Below are 12,133 nucleotides of genomic sequence, written 5' to 3'. Positions count from 1 at the left end.
AGTTTATTTCTGTTGGATCGGGCCGTCTCCTCGGCATGATGTGCGCATGCTTGTATTGCTGCCTTGAGCTTAGTTACGTTATTATTGCCTCTTCATAGCTTGAAGTTATTTGGATAATTACAAAAAGAAATCTTGGAAATTTTCTATAAAAGAATTAATTGTTTACTTGTTTCCTTCTATTTGGATTAAAATCATGTTTTGTAGAAATCCATAATTTAATGTATTACTGACCTCACTATTGGACCATTAGTAAGTGTCTAAGTCGACCATCTCATCTCTACTTCTTCGAGGTTAGGCGGGATATTCATTGAGTACACGTTATTTTCGTACTCATACTACACTTCTGTGCATTTTTGTTGCACATGTATATGTGACTCTTGTGGCCTACTGGCGTAACAGCACGGATGATTTGGGGGCTAGGTGAGTTGCATTATTCGAGGCGGCCCGCAGCTAGTATAACCCTTTTCAGTACATTATATTTATTTCCTGTCCACTGTATTCCGAACGGATATTGTATTTTATTTCCTTATCAGTAGATGCTCATACACTTGTGACACCGGGTTCTGGGATGGTTGTAGGATTGTTAAATATCTACTTGGTTAAAGACATTATTCTTATTTCAATGAATTTCATTACTTGTTGTCTAAATGTATAAAAGGAACGATTCCTTTAAGTTTAAAACAAGAAGTTTCTAGTTATTGGTCGTTGGCTTGCCTGACAATGGTGTCCGGCGCCATCACGACCCTTAGTGGATTTTGGGTCGTGATACCAACGAAACAGAAGCAAACTACAAGTCTTTTGCGCTAACTCGCTAGAGGGACAGAAGCAAGCTACAAACCTACGGACCTTATGTTAAAAAAACAATAGCAGTGAAGAAAACAAGAGTAAATTGTTGCGCTAACTCGCTAGCGCATTACGACTTTTCAGCCTCCCGCAGGTCCTTCATTCTTTTAAAAGTCCTTTTACATGCAAAATTTCTCTCCTTTTTGTGCTATATTTCTATTATATAGAAGATAAAGAGTTTCGACAGGTGTGTTTCGTGGCATTTAAATCAAAAGTGAGGGTAGTTTTGACATTTCGCTAACCTTTATGAGTTCTTTGCTCTACTCCGATGACGCGTAGCCTCTATTTTTCCTCCTAATATTTGTCGCTCTCTTTCGGTGACACCGATCCTCTTCCAGAATTTTCTCCTTGACACTTTCGCTTCTGATTTCTTATTCAAATTTCTGCATATTGATTCCAGCTTCTCTTTGCAGCATATGAGATCTATGATTTTTGCTTGATTTTTTCTTGGTTTGGTGAACCATCTTTGCATAGTAATAGGACTTTGGTAGGTATTACTTTTTGTTTCTTGCTCTATTATGTACATGCATCCATAGTTGTATCTCATTTGATTTGAAAATAGATACATAGATGTATATTTCTGATATAGTATTGTTTCTCATTTTGCTTGGGTAAGATTGTTTTGGGAGTAAATGGATTCTTCAAGGATGAAATTAGCAGTAAAACTGTCGTATTTTCTCTGATTGTTGATCTGGAATCTTTATTCTGCTCATGAAGTTATCTGTGAACATGTGCTTTTGGTCCCCATTCAGTGGATATGTTATTTGACATATGATCCATACATTTATGATTTTTTCCCCGTATTTTCTTCATATTTTTGTGTGTGAATATGATTGTTGTTCAAATATAGTAATGAAACATAGAAGAATTTTGATGCAGTCAAGGCGTTTGACGATATGACCGAAACAACTGAATAATGTTTATCCTTTCTGTTTCCACAGGTATTCAGCAACATACACATCCATCATCCATTAAACGAAAGGTACATTATTTACTTTTATAAAATTAGTTAACAATATAGTATATATTATGTGTTGTTTGTCGGTCATGTTAAAGAAGTTATTCTTCCATTTGCTTCCAACATATCTGTATTATATTATTGGTATGCACAGAGAAAGATTCGTACATAAATAATCCATCTTAACCCACCATAATTAAAGCATAGCAACAAGAGCAAGTAGAACCAAGTAAGAATCCCTTTTTGAAGTGCAAATTTGAGTTTCATCTAAATCCTTTCTGCTCGGTCGTTACTCTGTTTTAGTTTTTCTCCTTAGTTTCTTGGTCTCTCCGGCCATTAGCTTTATTATTCAATTTCTAGATTTCTCCATCTGCTATTTGATTTTGGGTTTTGTTGTACCTATGAATTGTGTTGAGTTCCTCTGCACTCTGTTCCCTAGAATTTGGTTTACCCATTTCGTTGTGATGGTATTTTGGTAGATATGTGTTGGTTTCCTTCAAACCAGAATTTGATAAAGCACAAACAGTCCATGTATTGCTTGCTATTTTCTCGATTTCTCAGTTGCATGTCCCTCATTAATCTTTTTGTTTCTATTATTTTGCGCCTTTCTCCAACTTTTTGGGTTTCGCCTCCCTATTTCTGATGCTTTTGTGATTTTGTTTATTTCATCTTCTTTATTTCAGTTTTGCTATGGCCTATGGATTGTAGTAGCTATGTGTTCCCCTGTCTGCACATCATCTTGTAAGTACTGCACTTCTATTGGCCTTTTTTTTTCTTTGAATTCTTGGTAGTTTATGTAAGTATAAACATTGTCTAATTATTTGAATTATTTTTTTCTTTTTACTTTTGATGTATGCCAATAAGACTCAACTTACATAACTATATATCTAGATTAAATAATGTTATAAGAGACTCATCACTTTACTCTAAAAACCGGTCGAAAAATTAGATTGTCGCTTTGACTATATGCAATTCTGAAAGGAAAGGTTTTAGATATTCACACACTTCTTTGAATCATGAGTTCATCTCACAATGAATTCATGTAACTTTATTGCGTTCCACCTCTGTGCATAATGATTTTTATCAATCTGCGGGTTGAATTCACAACTATCTAGCTATCTAGCTCCTAGCTCCTATAAAATACAGGAAAAACATTTATGTTGCCTACCTCCGTTATTTTATAATTCAATTCAATCTTGCAGATTTATAATCAAAATGCCATGGTCAATTATGACTTATGAATGAAAGGAATCGTTCGAGGTCCTGATGGAGGACACAAGAGATAGTTCATAACCATAAATTAGTCTACATATCGGCACTGGTATCATGAATGCCAGCGAGTACAAGTAGATATTGCCCTGACCTTGCATTTTTGAAGTTAATGCATTCTGGGGTTTAGCTTTCTGCTTAAGTCACTGCTTTTTTTTGAAATGTTATATATGCTTTTATTGCTCATATTAGATGCAAGTCGTCACTATCTATATGAACGTCAGTAACTACTTGGTGATTGCTTCTCTAGATAATAAATGGTGCTGTTATGAATGTGCTTTTGATTTATGCTTCATTGAGCCATGGTCAGACTTCCATTCCCATAATACAAAAAATGAACAATGCTGAACAATGCTACATGCTTTTATTGGATTGGGACTCCTCATTATTTTATATGTTTACTTGAAGAATTCTCTCTTACAAATTTATAAAAGAATAAAAAGACTCAAAATTCTTTCATTTTTAGGTAAAGTTGCCATCCTTCTTATTGTGGTGGTTGAAATTTCTTTTTACATAATGCATTTTGATTCACTTTGCAATTTGAATATCTTTTATTTTGCTTTATCCCGTCCAATGAATAGTAATACCTTGGATGTGGGGTGGGCAGACTTGCATCGATTGTCAATTCTGTGTCCTGATTGCTTTTGTGTCCTGATTGCTTTAATCCCCGTAGGTAATTGAAGTGGTCAATCTGTCTAGCGAACATGCATATTGGTCAGTCAGATGGTTATCCCATATAATGTAAAAATGTTTGTTCTTGGCTTTTGAATTTTAAATACATATATATAAAGTTTTCAAACTGGTGCAAAAATTTCCCAACACAAGAAGTGATCTGCAAATTGTCTTCAAGAAACTATTTATTTCGATTGTTGAAATGCTACTCCTTTTTTATATTTATTACTTTCAGTTGAGGGCTTTAACTGACCTGAGAAACAAGTTGTTAACACCCCATTGTGTCGATAAACAAAGAAGAAAGATTGTCTATTTCAGTATTGCAAGAGGAAAAATGCTAGAACATTTATGTTACCAAATTGATGTCTCGCTTATAGATGCTGAGAAGTTAGCTGTGAATATATTTCTTAATTTCAATTGTGAATACATTACTTAATTTCACTTGTTCCAATTTTATTTGATCTAAATGTAAATTTAAGTTCTAATCATAATATTTCTTAGCAAACTGACAGCACAGGTTTCAATTGTGAATATATTTCTTAATTTTTATTTATTCCAATTCTATTTGATTTAAATGTAAATTTAAGTTCTAACCATAATATTTATGGTAAGGAAAGTAAAGATAAAGTTGTTCAAGAGAAAATATAGTGATCCGTGTGTGTTGAAAAATTATGGCGAAGTTCTGAAATCATTGAGCCCTTTAAATGTGGATACTGTTATATGAATTCTAGGTAAGTCAGTGCCATGGAATTCGAAGGTGATTTTTTTTCGTTGTGTAATATGCAAGATTGCTAGGAAGTGACTGACAGTTGATCACATAGAATCACATTCTTTGGTTTTTGGTAAAGATAAAACCACACTCATTAAGATAGAAGGTGTGTATAAGAACTTTCTCCACTGACCTTTTACTCTTTTGATGAGAATGTCCTATTGTTTTCTGTTATCATGTTCTGTCTCTAAAGTTAGCTTGCATTTGTAACAGATACTTCAAATGTCCAGGCTCAATATGTTTAAAATTTGACTATCAGAATCTGCAGGTTTGTAACAGGTTTTTCTTCATTTGGATTTCACATTCACTTTCTTTTAATTTTTTTGCCACAAACTTTCTATATTGGTTTGATGCCTTTATGTGTTCTTATCTATGAAGATTTGTGTATGACTGGTAAGTTTTTATTTTGGGGTTAAGTAGAATCATTTCTTGATGAGTATCAGTTCATGGTCTCCTTATATATCACTAAGCTGATGAATGTCTTTCTTGTGAAGAGAATATGTATTTATGCGACAACACTAAACTAACATATGTATTCATGTAAAACAAGTTCGGAAGATGGGAAGGTTTCAAAAACCAAATAGGGAATTGATTACTCACACTAATTGACCTAAGCAAAGAATAGTGGTATAAAATTTTGTCAATAATGGTGAATTCGGTGCATTGCTAGATTTGACAAAACACAAATTCGCATTTTCATTATTGTGGTAGGGGGTGTAGGGCAACAATATTATGGCGTTGCCATTAATGGTTGTATCTACTGATAGTATGAGAAAGTTGATAATTTGTTTCAATGTTTTAATGGATCTTTAGTAATTTACTGTTCCTGTATCGCATTTAGACACATGTTAGCATTGATTTGAAGTAGGTGGTTGATCAAAGCTTTTCATCTTCAGAAGCTCTGTCATTTTTTATTTGAAAATTTTTATTATAAAGAAACTGATTTTCAGTTCGCATATGAAGAATACCTACGTGGCTTCTACTCCTGCACCCACCGCACAGTCTCCTCATTCTTATCGCCTTCCTAAGTTTCATCGTAGATATGAGATTTCTTCTCTCTCTCTGCTCAATCCAAAATCTACTTACTTTGATTTTAGCTTAGTTGATTTTGTAGGTTTTTTTTTTTTTGCTGTTATAGATTGTTCAATTTCAGAAACATTATGCAGCGGAAAAAGTCAGAAAGGACCAAGATTGATTGCTCAATGAACATGTCTCTCTAGATAATCGGGAAGAAAGCTTTAGCCTCTTTGCTTTGCTGTTCGAGTCATTTGGTGTGCAGTAAAGGTATGTGCTGCTAATAAAAGTAAAATGTTTAAAACCTATTGATGTTTAAAGCATGCTTGCCTTTTGGACTTCAAATGTTTCATTCTGTAGCAGTCAAAATTTATTTATAAATAATACTTATAAATACTGGAGATTTTTCTAGCATGCTAAATTTCAATTTACTGAGTTTTTTAAATCAGGGGACGACTTAAAATTGTGATTTTGATAAATAGGTAAGCCTGGATTAGTGTACTGAGTTAGCCAAAGTTATCTTTTCTGTCTCAGTACTTACTAATGCTTGCTACCATTTTTGAAGTCAAAGAGGAAAGAAAAAATATTAGAAGGAAGATTATAAGAGTTAATTTTCTATGTTTTGGAATTCTGAATCTGAATAATAAAGAGAACTTTAGTTCTTTTGAGAATTAGTGATGTATTTAGTGATTGAGAGAACAAAACTAAGAAGGAAAAAACAAAAAGATGATTCCTCAACTTTAATCTTTTTGTTCACTCTCTTTTACCTTTAAGCCATGAAAGGTTGTGGTCATTTAAGCTAATTATGACTGTATATAGAAATATTTGAGTTGATATAATAAGAGTTCCGATTTCGAACTTGTGATTTTCTTTTTCTCATGTTGTGGTTTAAAAAAGCATGATAGAACTCTTCTTAAGATTAATAGTTATTACTTCTATTATGATTTTTCTCCTTCCTATATTTTGGTTTAAGCAAAGCATGAACAAACTTCTTCCCTATTATTTCCTTAACTTGTTAAGAGTTTTATAAGCTGAAAGTGAGTACAGTGGTAGCATGTTAGTTTAGAAATTTCAACTTCAAAGTTGGGCTGAATTGCTTTGATGTTGCATTAGAATGTGCATATATTATATGGCAGAAAGGGACCTTCCACATGTTAGAAATTGAGCTACACGGACATTTTGTATTGAGAAAGTTATAATGCTTCACTTGATTTTATTTCCTAATACAACTGTCATGAACCGGATTTTTCACCCTCGGGAGTCGTGATGGCGCCTACTAATGAGAGCTAGGCAAGCCAAATTTAATTACTTGTCCATTAATAACCCAATCCATTTAACAATTTACAACAAAAATACAAAAACAACGAAATTCAATAATAAGCGGAAGTCTTAACATTTTATAAAACTGAATAAAAACGCGGAAAGTTCAACAAAATCCTCTACCCACGACTGGTGTCACTGTACTCACGAACTGCTAAGAATACTACATACAAACGTCTGAAAGAGAATATAAGCTGTTTGTCTCGATTACAATGAGATAACAGATAAAAATAAAGGATAGAGGAGACGCCGGGCTTGCGGACGCCTGTAAGGCTACTTCGGGTCTCGCTGAAATGAAGCCTGCTCTCACACTACTGCTGCTGCTGCTCGAAACCTAGTCCTGTGCAAAATAGCACAAAGTGTAGTATCAGCACAACCGACCCCATTTGCTGGTAAGTGTCTGGCCTAACCCCGGCGAGGTAGTGACGAGGCTAGGACCAGACTCCAGATAAACCTGTACAGATATATATACAAGTACAATAGAAAAATAGCAAGAAAATAACAATTTAAGCTGGGGAAGGGAGCATGCTTCAGGGGTAACAGATAGACACAAACTATCAGGAATAATGGTACGTACGTCTACAGTTTAACTTCTAACAATAATGAAAAGATAAGACAACTTTCATATTCAACTCATCTTGTTGCAGGCGTGCAACCCGATCCCATTTCTCAATATCTCGTGGTAGGCGTACAACCCGCTCCCATTTCAATATCACTCGTGGTAGGCGTACCACCCGCTCCCATTTCAGTATCACTAGTGGTAGGCGTACCACCCGCTCCCATTTCAATTTCACTTGTGGTAGGCGTACCACCCGCTCCCATTTCAATATCACTTGTGGTAGGCGTACCACCCGCTCCCATTTCAATATCACTTGTGGTAGGCGTACCACCCGCTCCCTTTACTTTCAACACGATGCACAATACAATCCCGGCAAGGGAACAATCAGATTAATACTCTTCCCGGCAAGGGAACAATCAAATTAATACTCTTCCCGGCAAGGGAACTATAACAACAAGTCAAACATCCCGACAACGGAGAGTCAGCTATAACCAATCCTATTCAACTTCTTCCTGGCACATCTAATACCAATGTTTAGTCACAACGTTCCTAGGATCAAACAAGGGTACACAATTATCAAATTAAGACTCACGGTCATGCTTGCACCGACGCATGGATACTCGTCACCAAGCCCATACGTCGTACTCAACACAAAACAAGTAGCAATTATGACTCAACTCCTAATCCCTCAAGCTAGGGTTAGACTGAACACTTACCTCGATGCTTTGAACTCAACTCAAGCCTCAACTATAGCGTTACCCCGTGATTCCACCTCCAATCCGCTCGAATCTAGTCACAAGTCACTTAATTACTTTAATAAACACTAAATGAATCAATTTGAATGCATAAAAAATGAATTTTCCAAAGTTTTTCCCAAAAATTCCAAAATCGCTCTCGGGCGCACGTGGTCAAAACCCGAAGTTCGAACCAAAACCCGGTTACTCATTCCCCCACGAACTCAAATATGTAATTTATTTTGAAATCGGACTTCAAATTGAGGTCCAAATCCCCAATTTTTGAAAAACCTAGGTTCTACCCAAAAACCCCAATTTCACACATGAAAATCATTGATTCTAAGTGGAAAACATGTTTAATGATGTTAATGAGTGGAAGAATTAAGTAAAAATCGACTTACAAATGATTTGGGATGAAACTTGTTCTTGAAAAATCGCCTAAGGAGTTGTATTTTGAAAGGGGGGGTGAAAAATGGCCTAAAATTCGACCAAGTATGAAAATTGCTGGGCTGCAGATATGGGAATTGCGAACTGGGGTTCGCAATTGCGAACCCCGACCAAAAGTGGGAATTGCGAACACTTGTTCGCATTTGCGAACTATGAGGAGAATTGGGGACTTTGCATTTGCGAACCATATGGTCGCATTTGCGAAACCTGGCATTTGCGAAACCCCAGCCTTCGCATTTGCGAGGCTCAACTTAGCATTTGCGATGTGTTTCAGGCCTGGCAATTTCTCGCATTTGCGAGCAGACCTTCGCAATTGCGAGCTCGCATTTGCGAGCCAGGCTTGCAGGTCAGTTATAGCAGCAAAATTCCCAAGGTTGAAAATGCACTCCGACACCTATCCAAAACTCACCCGAGCCCTCGGGGCTCCAAACCAAACATGCACACAACCTCAAAAACATCCTACGGACTTACTCGCGCGATCAAATCGCCAAAATAACGTCATATACATTGAATTAAGCCTCAAAATCCATGATTCCTTCCAAATTTTCATAAAACATCAAATCTCCCATTTTAAGTCCAAAACACGTCAAACGAACGTCCGTTTTCAACCAAACTTTACTAAAAGCGCTTAAATCATATATAAGACTTGTACCGGGCGCCGGAACCAAAATACGAGCCCGATACCATAGTCTTTTAATCAAATTTTATTTTCAATTTCCTTAATTATTTCCAGAAAATAATTTCACACAAAAATTCATTTCTGGGGCCTGGGACCTCGGAATTCGATTCCGGGCATACGCCCAAGTCCCATATTTTCCTACGGACCCTCTGGAACCGTCAAATCACGGGTCCGGGTCCGTTTACCCAAAATGTTGACCGAAGTCAAATTTATTCAATTTAATATCAGAATTTAGCATTTTTCTCACAGAATTCATATTTAAGCTTTCCGGCTACGCGCCCGGTCTGCGCACGCAAATCGAGACAACCTCGAATGAGGTTTTCAAGGCCTCAGAAGCACAGAATGAGTAAGAAAATAGGTGATGACCCTTTGGGTCGTCACAACAACCTTCTATATATTATAAAATGCTCCATCTTTTAGTGATTATAATATTTCTGGGCACGGTATTTTGTTGACCTTTTTAATGAAGAACCTAAGTAAATAAGTGTATGGATAATTAGCAGGAACTTGTAAGTATAATATTCAGTATTTTTGAAGGTTCCAATCACACTTTAAGCAACTGCCAATGCTATTGTTGCCTTGAGCAAAAGTAATTTGCTGAATTGTCTTGCTGAGCTTTTTAATCCTCTGTTTTTTTTTTTTTTTTTGAACTTTTCATGAAAAATGCAGCACTTTAAAATAGCAGCTTTCATATTTGATAGTACTTATGGTGTGACTCATCTCACTGTACTAGGATACTATGGTTAAAATTAATCTTCTTGGTTTAGGTGCTTTTTGGTATATTTGTCCTCAGTTGCTACAGGTTCTTCAATTTTAAAATTAAAAAAACTGTCCATTCCAAATTTAAAAAACTATCCATTTGCTGACTCCATCTGAGCCAAAATACCTTCTAAATTCACGCGAAAATAATTTTCCATCTCATTATTCTTTTATCATTATTATAAGTCAAGACTAAATTTTATTCATATATGAGACTTTTTAAATAAACACGTCTTTATAAATGAACCCGTTTATGATTTTTATCATGAATTACAAGTAAGAAAAAATTGAAGAGTGTACCGTCCTCCTTCAAGATCCATCATGTTTATTTTTCTTTTGTTAATGTTAGAGGGCACTTCTCAAAAAAAAAAATTGTTAGATGGCACTTTTGTATCCTTGCACCCTTTGTTCTATTTATATGTTCGTTCATTCTTCTCCTTTTGAGGTAGTGGGTTACGTTGCACATACCTCAACCTCTTTTGAATGATTTTCTAAATCAATGATAGTCCCCTTTTTCCTTTTCTTCTGCTTTCTTTCTTCATTTACCTGGAAAATAAGTTAGTCTCCTTATATTGGATATTGACATTTGATCATCGCTTTCTGCTTCTATAGGTACCATTATATATATTAAGGATTGCGAAGAAGAAGACTAATTACAACATTGTAAATGTATCACTTTTAGTCAATATGTAAATATTATCCATGGATTTAAAGAATATGTCACCTTGCAAGGCCACATTCAAGAAGGGATATTTTTGTTCCTCTATGTATGTAAATAAATAACGTCCAATAGTTAATATGCAATGTCCTCTTTATCCAATTTGATAGTTATTTACTTGCATCAATTCTTATTATATGAAATTTTATGTTAAAAGAGATTTAATCAAAAATAAAAGTTCCAGAGTTTATATTATTGGTTATGTAACTCAGTGTGATCCAGTATTTCAGTATCATGTAACTCAGTGTGGTTCAGTATTTATCATGTATTGCAGTTTGATTCTCAGTTCCTGAATGTTGAACACCTGTATTTGGGCCTGAGGCCGCAGTTTATGCTTTATGCATCTTTGGGCCAGAGGCCGCAGTTTATGCTTTATGCATCTTTGGCCAGAGGCCGCAGTTTATGCTTTATGCATTTTGGACCTGAGGTCGCAGTTATGTATACGTATACTTGGGCCCGAGGCCGCAATTGTGCACATATATATATTGGGCCTGAGGCCGCAGTTTAATATTCAGAAAACAGGTTGTTCATCATTCAGAAGAGGGAGTATTCGTATCCTTACTTCCTTTGTTCAGTTCAGTTATCAGTTATCATTTCAGTTACCAGTTATCAGTTCAGTTATCAATTATCAATTATCAGTTCAGTTATCAGTTATCATTTCAGTTATTAGCTATCAGTTATCATTTCAGTTTCAGCTTCAACAGTTATCATTTCAGTTTTCAATCCTCAGTTATCAGCTTAGTTTTAGTTTTAACATTTATAATTCTTTCTTTCAGTTGCTTTACATACCAGTGCAATTCAAATGTACTGACGTCCCTTTTGCCTAGGGCCTGCATCTTACAATGCAGGTAATAATTTACAGGTTGATGATTCAGAGCGCTAGGATTCTCGTACCAGCTATTTGGTGATCCCCAGTTCTTTCGGGGCATTATCATTACTTTACAGCCTTTCAGTATTTACAGATAGTCAGTGTTTTCAGTACTTCAATAGAGGCTTCATAGATTAGAGTAACAGTTAGACAGAGTCTCAGGCTTTTCATGTTAAGCTATGTTGGCTACAAATATGTTTCAGAATTGTATTAGTATTTTCGCACTTTGATTTATCTCATTTAGACTTTCGGTATATCAACATGTGTTAGTTTATCTTCCGCATTCAGTATGTTATGATATCACATGTTGATTCAGCCACCCAGTTGGTTCGCTCGGTCACATGTAGTCAGGCACCGAGTGTCGTGTTACGTCCAGGCCCAGGTTCGGGGCGTGACAAAGCTTGGTATCAGAGCCCTAGGTTCAAGAGTCCTAGGGAGTCTATGAAGCCGTGTCTAGTGGAGTTTCCTTTATATGTGTGTGCCGGCCACTCATATAAACGGTTAACTACCAAGACATCCAGGAT

The 12,133-nt window shown here is 35.8% G+C and overlaps 1 long non-coding RNA gene across 4 annotated transcripts; it reads left to right on the top strand.

Annotated features, from left to right (window-relative positions):
• The first annotated feature begins 1,106 nt into the window (after positions 1-1,106).
• LOC109207631 lies at positions 1,107-10,948 on the top strand. 4 transcript variants are annotated; one of them, XR_002065039.1, is made up of 8 exons: positions 1,107-1,330; positions 1,785-1,825; positions 2,485-2,542; positions 3,004-3,147; positions 4,530-4,617; positions 4,725-4,779; positions 5,650-5,795; positions 10,636-10,948. It is a non-coding gene; the product is annotated as an uncharacterized LOC109207631 (long non-coding RNA). The 4 variants fall into 4 exon arrangements; XR_002065040.1 differs by lacking the exon at positions 4,530-4,617 and having other exon boundaries at positions 1,109-1,330; XR_002065041.1 differs by lacking the exon at positions 3,004-3,147 and having other exon boundaries at positions 1,111-1,330.
• Positions 10,949-12,133: the final 1,185 nt, after the last annotated feature.

Source organism: Nicotiana attenuata, unplaced genomic scaffold (assembly GCF_001879085.1).
Source record: "Nicotiana attenuata strain UT unplaced genomic scaffold, NIATTr2, whole genome shotgun sequence".
NCBI lineage: Eukaryota > Viridiplantae > Streptophyta > Magnoliopsida > Solanales > Solanaceae > Nicotiana > Nicotiana attenuata.
The sequence above is the reverse complement of the archived record's forward strand: the minus strand, read 5'-3'. Positions and strand labels throughout refer to the sequence as shown.